The sequence below is a fragment of the Tupaia chinensis genome, unplaced genomic scaffold, assembly GCF_000334495.1.
Source record: "Tupaia chinensis unplaced genomic scaffold, TupChi_1.0 Scaffold149501_1, whole genome shotgun sequence".
Taxonomy (NCBI): Eukaryota; Metazoa; Chordata; class Mammalia; order Scandentia; family Tupaiidae; genus Tupaia; species Tupaia belangeri.
This window is the reverse complement of record NW_006209345.1, coordinates 2,590,690-2,600,294: the sequence shown is the minus strand read 5'-3', so window position 1 is coordinate 2,600,294 and position 9,605 is coordinate 2,590,690. Positions and strand designations below refer to the sequence as shown.

Genomic DNA, 9,605 nt, shown 5'->3' with positions numbered 1-9,605 from the left:
TAAGACTTATTTATTTTTAATTTTATTTATTCATTTACTTATTTTGACCAGAGAAACACAGACAGAGAGAGAGAGAAAGTGAGAAAGCAAGCCACCAGGTCCAGGACTTGAACCATGGTTGGCCATATGGGACTGTCCAGCGCCTTAACTACCACATCATCTGCTGGTCCCCTAAACTTCATTTTTAATAAACCAAACCACTGAGAAAATATGTCACAGCTGTGAAACAGCAAACAGACAGTCTATATTATCATTCCAAGTAATAATCTGACAAAAAGACAAGGTTCCTTTTTTTTTTTTTTTTTTTTTTTGAGAGTTTTTTTTTTGCTATAGGGCGTGTGCGCTCACCAGGCAGAGACTGAGAGAAAGCGAGAAATCACCCCCCAGGGGGGATGGCCACGCCGCAATCCCTTCTCCTCCATTCTCCTCTCGGGATCCTGGGCACGCACGCACATGTGCCCGGCGTGAGTTTTAACCTACTGGGTTCAGGACGTGAACTGCGGTCGACTACATGGGAGTCCAGCGACATAGCCATTACACTAACTGCTGGTCCCCAAGGTGCCTCTTGTAACAGGTCCCTGGAATAACGAGAATAGAACAGGTGGAAGAAAAGAGGATGCCACTTATTTTCTGGGATCAGCTGCAGCGTGACTGTTCAAAATAACTGGGTGGGGTTCTATTTCTGCTAAAACTGTCAAGCCACTGTTTTTCTGGGTCTGTTTCCTCGTCTGTCCTGATATCAGTATGGATAATGCAATCTATAAGGACCCACTCCAATCTAAAAGCCTCTGATTCTAAATGCCAGAAAAATTACAATATTGATTTTTAAAAATTAACTTTGAGGTCTAATTTCTATCTCGAAAACATAAGGCCATTTCAGGGGACCAGCAGATGCCATAATGGTTATGTTGCTGGACTACCACATAGTCATCCATAGTCTGAGTCCCAGACTCGGGGAATTGAAACTTACGCCAGGCACATGTGCATGCATGTCCAAAATGCCAAGAGGAGGATGAAGAAGGGACTGCAACATGGCCATCCCCCAAAGGGATAATTTCTCACTTACTATTTCTGTCTCTCTGGCAAGCACATGTGCCCATAGCAAAAACAAACAAAAAACCTGATGCCATTCTCAATATACAGTTCTAGAGTTTTTAGACCATCTAATCTTCCACCAATGCCACAACCATGAGAAACAGTGTTCCCTGCAACCCCCAAATCTCCCCAGGCCTCTTACAGTCACCCCCACTGCTACTCCTGGCTGCAGACAGCCATGCTCGTTTCCTGTAACTATAGATTAGGTATCTCTTTCCAGGAGGATCACATAAATGGAGTGACTGTATACGCCCTCTCATGCCAAGCTTCTTTCCCTCAGCACAGCATTTTTTTTTCTTTTTTTTTGGGGGGGCGGGGAGAGGTTTTTGCTATAGGGTGCATGCACTCGCCAGAAAGACAGAAAGCAAGAAATCACCCCCCAGAGGGGACGGCCACACCGCAATCCCTCCTCCTCCATTCTCTTTTCAGGATCTTGGGCATGCACGCACACGTGCCTGGTGTGAGTTTAAGCCACCAGATCTGGGACTTGAACCGCAGTGACTACATGGGAGTCCAGCGACATAGCCTTTACGCTAACTACTGGTCCCTTGGCATAGCATTTCGGAGAGTCACCCATGTGTTGTATCAGTGGTTCATTCATTCCTTTTCATGGCTGAGGGGGTTTCCATTATATGGACCCTACACCTTATATTTATCCATCCACTTAATTGTCATCTGGGCTATTTCCAGCTGGGGGCTATTAAAAATAAAGCTGCTATGGGTGGAAGTCTTGGAGTGGAGACAGGGTCTCAATTCTCTTGGACAATCACCCAAGAGAGGACCTGCTGGGTTATTTATAAGGTATATGTATGTCTAACTTTATGACACTGTCAAACTATTCTTCGGATTGGTCATACCATTTTATATTCCCACCAGCAAAGTACATACATACATACATTCTCTTTACTCCATGTGCTTGCCAATGTTCAGCACTAGCTCCGTTTTTTTTTTTTTTTCCCTTTTTAAATGTGCTATAGGGCGTGTACTCACTAGAGAGAAGACACAGAGAGAGAGAGAGGGAGAAGGAGAAAGGAACCCTCCTCTCCCCACCCCTGCCCCCCACAAAGTATGACTATGCTGCCGTCCTTTCTCCTCCATCTCTTCTTGAGATTTTGGGGGCACATACACACATAACTGGCATGTTTTTCAGGTCAGTGAGTCTGTGACTCGAACCATGGTTGGCCATGTGGGATCTAGGTGCCTTAACCATTATGCCACCCAGCTGGCCCCATCATCTCCATTTTTAAAAAAGTTTTAGTCATCATTGTAGTAGTAACATGGGGGGGTTCATTTTAATTTTTAATTTTTATTTTTAGGTTTTTGCTATAAAGGGTGTGTGCACTTGTCAGAGAAAGAAAGAGACAGAGAGAGGGAAAGTGACAAATCACCCTCTCAGAGGGGATAGCCACACTGCAATCCATTCTTCTTCCAGGATTTTAGGAAAACAGGCACACATGCCCAACACGATCTCCAAGCTGCCGGGTCTGGGACTTGAACTGTGGTCAGCTATGTGAGAGTCCAGCATGCCACCTATTGGCCCTCATTTGCATTTATTTTATGGCTAATTATATTAGACAAGTGAAAAGATGCTTACTGGCTACTTACGTTCTGTCAGGTGTTCATATCATTTGTCCATTTGTTGGTTTCTTGCTAAGTTATGAATTCTTCTTATATTCTAAATACAGGTCCTTTGTCAAATATAAATTTGTAATATTTTCTGTCCTTTTCTGGCCTATCATTTTCTTAATGGTGTCATTCAAGGAATTTCTCATTATGAAGTCCAATTTACTATAGTTTTTTTTTTGGGGGGGGGTAGGTTTTTGCTATAGGGCAAGTGCGCCCGCCAGAAAGACAGAGAGACAGAAAGTGAAAAATCACCCCCTGGGGGGATGGCCACACTGCAATCCCTTCTCCTCCATTCTCCAGTTGGGATCTTGGGCACCCATGCACACGTGCCCAGAGAGAGTTTAATCCACCGGGTCTGAGACTCAAACCACGGTCAACTACATGGGAGTCCAGTGACATAGCCATTATGCTAACTGCTAGTCCCAGTTTCGCTTTTTTATAAAAAATAATTACTTCATTAATTCCATTTGTTATTAATTTTTATTTTGACCAGAAAGAGGCAGAGAGAAAAAAATAAAGCAAGAAAGCAAGCTGCCAGGTCCAGGACTCAAACCATGGTTGGCCATGTGGGAACCCAACGCCTTTAACCACTGCGCCACCTGTCGGCCCTAGTTTTTTTACTTAGTTTTTATGATTACCGCTTTATGTAACCTAGGAAATCTTTGCCTAGGTCCTGGTGCTTTTCTCCTACAATTTCTTACAGAAACTTAATAGTTTTACCTGTTACTTTTAGATCTATTATTTGTTTCAACTTAATTTTTCTATATGGCATGTGATCGAAAGCTTCATTTTTGCCAATATGACTCTTCTGTTGTTCCTACATCAGTTTGTCAACATGTGCTTTCCCAGGGTTGGCAGGTGACGTACTGAAGGGTGCTGGACTCCCACAGGGCTAATGGTGGTTCAAGTTCCAGATCTGGTGGCTTGCTTTCTCACTCCCCACCCCACCCCTCCCTCTCTGGTCAAACTAAAATAAGTAAATAAAGTTAAATAAAAATACTTCTTAAAAAGAAAAAAAAAAAAGAAAGAAAGGAAAATATGCCTTCCCCAGTGAGTTACCTTGGCCTTTGTGTTGAGTATTAGTTGATCACAAATGTGTGGGTCTGTTTCTGGGTACTCTACTCTGTCCCACTTGACTGAGTTCTACCTTCATACTAATACCTCACTGTCAAAAACGAACAAACAAACAACACCTCATAGTCTTGATTACTGTGCTTTAGGCAAGTCTTAAAACCAGGCAGCAGCAGTTTTCTGACATTGTTCTCTAAAAAATTGTTTTGGTTCTTCCAGGTTCTTTGTGTTTTCACAAAAATTGTAGGATCAGCATATTAATTTCTAAAAATGAAAAAAAGAAGGAAGCCTGTGGGGATTTCGACAAGGACTGTGGAGAATCCACAGATCAGGCTGGAGAGAGGGAATGAACATGTTCACCTCCAAAAGTGGTTCATCTCTCCACTTAGTTAGACTCTGTTCTTTTAGCACTCTTTTAATGGATTTTAGTATACAGAGCTTACACATATTTAAAAACGTATCCCCAAATATTTCATATTTTTATGCCACTTTAAACACAAACTTTAAATAGATAATTGCTTCTGGCATGTAGAAATGCAATTGATTTTTGTAAATTGACACTGTATTCTATGACCTTGGTAAATAACACTTAACTAAACTGCTTTTCTGCTGATTCTGTTGTATCAGGTTGTTGGAAAACTCCTAACTCATTTTTGCATGGAAATACATAGAAAAATGTCATGACTTTTCTGACAACCCAGTATTTTTTTAACATACACAGCCATATCACCTCTAGTATAAAGGCAGTTTTCTTTCTTCCTCTCCAGTATGTCTACATTTTATCTTATCTTGCCGTACAGCACAGGCTGGAAGCTTAGTATAATGTGGAGGAGACACAGTGAGAACGAATGTCCTTGGTCTTGTTCCATATTTGGGGTGGGAGTGGGAAGGAGTCTTTTACCAAAGATGTTAGCTGTGGGTTTTTCATACATGCTCTTTACCTGGGTGACAAAGTTCCCCTCTATTCCAATAGTTTGCTAAAGAAATTTTTTTTGGTTATGAACACTCATATCTGAGCATTCAATTTTTTCAACTGCTTTTTCCTGCATTCAGTGATTTGCCTTTTCACCTTCATTCAGTTGACAGGAGAATTATGTTAATTTTTCAAATGTCAATTAACCTTGCATTTCAGGGATAAATGCCACTTGATCATGATGTATTATCCTTTTATGTATGTTAGTGGATTTAACCTTTGTCAATGTTTTTTAGTAATAAAGATTTTTATGTAATGTTCATGAAGGACACGGACCTGCAATTTCCTTTCTTTCTTTCTTTTTTATTATCTAAGACCTTTATTAACAGGTGCTTGCAGTTTGTTGACTTTTTTGAAAAAATCAAGTTGTAAACTTTTATTACAAATTAAAAATGAAGTTCTTAAAAATCTCAACTTGACCAGATATGAAACCATTTAAAAACTTTTAAAGGTGTATTGAGAAAAACCAAGCTTTTTAAAAAAACACCTTTGTCATTACAAGAGACACCTTTATGTAAAAATAATAAAAACTCCATGCTGCATAGATAATGCAGATAGTTCTAGTTATCTGGTCAATGGGCTAAAAGCAAGCACGGTAAGGTCTTCAGCTCCAATCTTTTGTTCATTTCTTATTGCTGGAACTTCATATTCACTTCTTGTTGGATAACTAAACCAGACAATGGTAGAGACTGTAAGCCGGCATTTACTCAGCCCCGCCATGCTCAGCCTCTGGAGTGGATGAATTCTCAGCTGGTGGATCAGCTGCTTTTGTCTCTTTGCCATCTTGTGGTTTAGGTTCTCTGGGCTCTGTGTGGATAATTGAAGTCGCGTGGGTACCCACATTGAGATGGCTACTGACCTTGAGTCTCATCTCGATTTTCCTTATCTTCTTCATTGCCGTCCTCTCTGGGCTGTCTTCCGGGAGGAGGGACCCTGGGAAATCGTGGTCTATAACCCCGATACATACTCTGCCTCCCTGGTCTACCTTGTTCTCCTGCACCCTGGTTGTCAGCGCCCCTGATCACTTCTCCCTGCACAGGAGGGTGGGAATACTGTGATCGATGACCACAGGGTCCCCGCATGTAGTAAGTGCATACAGTAAGCAGGGACTCTTCGCCTGCATTGTTGGGCCTGGCCTTCAGGAACCTTCTTTGATCCCTCATTCTTTTCCCCACTCTCACTATTCTGAAAATTTTGCTGGTAATTGAGTGGAGGATCCCTATGACGTGGATAGCATCTATAATGGTTACGGTCTGCTGCATATTAACTGCCTTGAACAGGAACTCCACCAGGGCCTGTAACATTTGCTGCCTCCACATCCTTTTCTCCCTCAACAACATCAGACTCCACCGTCTCTCCATCTCCTACACTGCGAAGGTACTTCCTGGGATTATTCCTCTTTATGGCAGTCTGGTGTACAAATACATCTTCCTTGGTGTCATTCCTGTTGATGAAACCATATCCATTGCTTACACTGAACCATTTTACTGCTCCCAAAACCTTCTTTGCGATGACCTTCTTATGCCCGCAGCAGGCACCACGGATATGAGGCTGCCCAGGCCGCCCGCCACTCCCTGCGCCACTGCTGGTGGTGCTGGGTTTGGTGTTGGCAGTGCTGAGGGCGGGGGCAGCTACTGGGTCTCAGCGTTGCCTCACTGCTCATAGTTATGGTGGAAGTGACTGGGCCGGCTGTGGCTCCTCCCACGGTGTTATGGTAACTAGGTAACTGGCAGCAGTGAGGCTGCTCAGGGCTCTCTGGGGTCGGCTCTCCACTCCAGATCGAACTAGCCAGACCTGCAATTTTCTTGAAATGTCTGTTTAGTTTTGGTATCAGGGCAATGTGGGTCTCAAGAAATGAGTGGGGAATGTTCCATCCTCTTTTTCTTTTTAAAGAATTATTTTATTTTACCTTTACTTATTTACTTTATTTTGACTAGAGAGAGACAGTGCAAGAGAGAACGAGAAAGTGAGAAAGAAGCACCAAGTTCAGGACATGAACTGCCATGTGGAAGTCTAGTGCCCTTAACCACCACACCACCTGCTGGCCCCTCCTCTTTTATTTTCTAAAAGTGTAGGACTAGGACTAGTATTGTTTCTTAAGTATTTGATGATATTCATCAAGGAGGCTATCTGGACCTGCAGTTTATTCTATAGGAAAGATTTTAAACTATGAATTTAATTTATTTAATTGAATTTTACAGGGTCATTTCTACATCAATTTTGGTAATTTGCATCTTTCAAGGAATTTGCATATTGTACATAAGTTGTCAAATCTACTAGCATGATATTCTCTTATCTTTTATAGGATCTAGGATAGATAGGATCTATAGGATCTGGGATAGATCCTATAGTGAGGTCCTCTCTTTGATACCTGATACTGATAATGCATGTCTTTCTTCTTGTTCAGTGTAGCCAGAAATTTATACATTTTTGTCGGTCTTTTCAAGAATCAACTTTTGTTTTCCATGATTTTTTTCTATTATTTTGCCCATTTTCTACATATTTCAGTATGTCTTCTCTTATCCTTCTAATTAAGTTGTGTTTAATTTCTAGTTTCTTCAAGTAGAAGTTTAGGTAATTGGCGTGACAACGTCCTTCTTATTTAATATAAGCACGGAAGCTGTAAAGCAGTGTGTTTATAAGCACTGCTCTAGCTATATCCCATGAATCCTGACGTATTATATTTTCATTTTAAATCAGTTCAAAATATTTTCTAACTTTTCTTTTCATTTCTTCTTTGACCCATGGTTTATTTAGCAGTGTATTGTTTCATGGGCTGGTTCCATAGCCTGGTGGTTAGGCGAGCGGATTCCATATGGTTGACCTTGCAATTTGAGTCCCAGACCCAGCGCTTGAGAAACACACTAGGCATGGGTGCGTGAATGTCCAAAATCCCAAAAGGAGTGGGACATGGAAAAGAGATTGTGGCATGACCATTGTCTAGGGGGTGCTTTTGCTTCTTCCTCTCTCTCTTTTAAGCATGCGTGCCCTCTAGAAAAAAAAAAAAAAGTGTATTGTTTAATTTCCAAATAATTAGGGATTTCCTAGATCTTTCCTGTTGCTTTCCAATTAAATTTCACTGAGAATTTATTCTGTATTATTTCAACCTTTTAACTTTATCAAGATCTGTTTCATGGCTCAGCATATAGCCTATCCTGATTAATGTTCTTATTCATTTAAAAATAACAAATATCCAGGAGCAGCCAAGTGGTAATGGTAGCTAAAGATAGCTGGATCCCACAAGGACAACTGCACAGTTTGAGTCCCAGACTGGCAGCTTAGAAAATACGCTGGGCACATGTGCATACATGCTCGAAATCTCAAGAGGAGAATGGGGGAGAAGGGAATGGAGCATGGCCATCTCCCCCGGGGGATGATTTCTCACTTTCCTTCTCTATCTCTCTCCGGTGAGTGCACATGTCCTATAGTGTATGTATGTATGTGTATACACATATACACATACACATTCAGCTGTTGAGTGCTCAATAACAATAACAGGCATTGGTTCAAGTTAAACCAATGAGACTTGGTTCAACAAGAACCAAGAAAACTTTACATTCTTTTGTCTGTTAAATGTTTCTTTCCTAAGACCAGCAGATGGCGTAATGTAACGTTACGTCACTGGACTCCCACATAGTTAGCCGTGGTTCGAGTCCCAGACCTGGCAACTTAAAACTTATGCTGGTTCGTGTGTGTGTGCGCCCAAAATCCCAAGAGAATGGAGGAGAAAGGATCGAGGCATGGCCATCTCCCCCGAGGGGTGATTTCTTGCTTTCTGTCTATATGGCAAGCACATACGCCCTATAGCAAAAAATCTCTCTAAAAAAAGTTTCTTTCCTTTATTCCTACCACCCACACTCTACCGCCCACTCTCCTTCCTTACAGCCTCTAGTATATACATTTATCCTAGCCTATCTTCAGCTCTTTCAATTTCTGCCTTGAAGTACAAAAATTTAGTATATATTGAGTGGATATACAGCGTGCATCTTTCAAAGTTTAGCTTACTTCCCTCAGCATTATGGCTCTATGTTCATCCATATTGCATCAAACAATAGGGTCTCATTGTTTCCTATGGCTGAGTAGCAGTCTACAGTATACATGTGCTATAGTCTTTCAACTTAGTCATCAGTTTTTGGACACTTAGGTTGATTCCAATTGTTAGCAATTGTTAATAGTGTTGTAATAAACATAGGTGTTCAAGTGTCTTTGAAACTGAGTGCTTTCCTATCCTCTGGGTAAATGCCCAGGAGTGGGACTACTGAGTTGTAAGGTAGTTCTGTCTGTAGGTTTTGAGGAACTGCTGTATTGCTTTCCATAGAGGTTGTACTAATTTACATTCCCACCAACAGTGTAGAAGAGTTCCCTTTTCAGGACCAGCAGAGGGTGTAATGGTTACATTGCTGGACTCCCATGTAGTCAACCACGGTTCAAGTCCTGTACCTGGTGGCTTAAAACTCAAGTCAGGCACGTTGCATGCGTGCCCAAAATTTCAAGAGGAGAATGGAAAAGATGAGACTGCAGCATGGCCATTCCTCCCTGGGGAGTGATTTCTCGCTTTCTCTCTCTCCTTCTCTGGTGAGCACATGCACCCTATAGCAAAAATCTCTTTTAAAAAAGTGCCCTTTTCATCAAAGCATTGCTAGTGAAAGGACATATTAGCCCCAACCCCAAGTATCTTAGACATTCTTTTTTTTCTTTTTTTTTTTTTTTTTAATTTGAGCGAGGGGACCAGCAGGTGGTGTGGTGGTTAGGGTGCTGGATTCCTGTGTGGCTGACTATGGTTCAAGTCCTGGACTTGGTGGCTTGAAAATCACGATGAATAAATAGATTAATTTATTAA

At 41.5% G+C, this 9,605-nt stretch overlaps 1 protein-coding gene across 1 annotated transcript in view; it reads right to left on the bottom strand.

Moving 5' to 3' along the window:
• Nucleotides 1-9,605, bottom strand: part of CHKA (choline kinase alpha) — a 74,423-nt gene that overhangs the window by 836 nt on the left and 63,982 nt on the right. The window lies entirely within an intron of this gene.